Source organism: Papilio polytes, unplaced genomic scaffold, assembly GCF_000836215.1.
Source record: "Papilio polytes unplaced genomic scaffold, Ppol_1.0 DF823958.1, whole genome shotgun sequence".
In the NCBI taxonomy this organism is placed as follows: Eukaryota; Metazoa; Arthropoda; class Insecta; order Lepidoptera; family Papilionidae; genus Papilio; species Papilio polytes.
This window is the reverse complement of record NW_013525246.1, coordinates 951,581-951,960: the sequence shown is the minus strand read 5'-3', so window position 1 is coordinate 951,960 and position 380 is coordinate 951,581.

Below are 380 nucleotides of genomic sequence, written 5' to 3'. Positions count from 1 at the left end.
CCACAATAGTGTCCGCAGGTCCATAAATACCGGATCATGTGGGTACAAAACATTGAAGCGTCTCAGCGGGCTCGTTATTTAGTGTGGAGATACGACCGGGGTTCGATGCTGAGGCCGGCGCGTGCGGTCTCATATATCGTGCGGCGACGCTTAGAGGTCCTTAACGGTTATTGAGTGCGACCTTAATGGTCCCGCACCAAGTTATTGCACCGACCTCATCGATGTGCATATAAAATGCTAGTCATTTACAGTTTAAATACTTTAGATTTTGTTGTCGTGATTTATTTTAAAACCCCTTTTACAGTAGTGCAACTTTAGTTCAAAGCAAGTTTTATTTTAGATTAAAAAAACTAATGGTTCAAAGTTACAATGTAAATTAT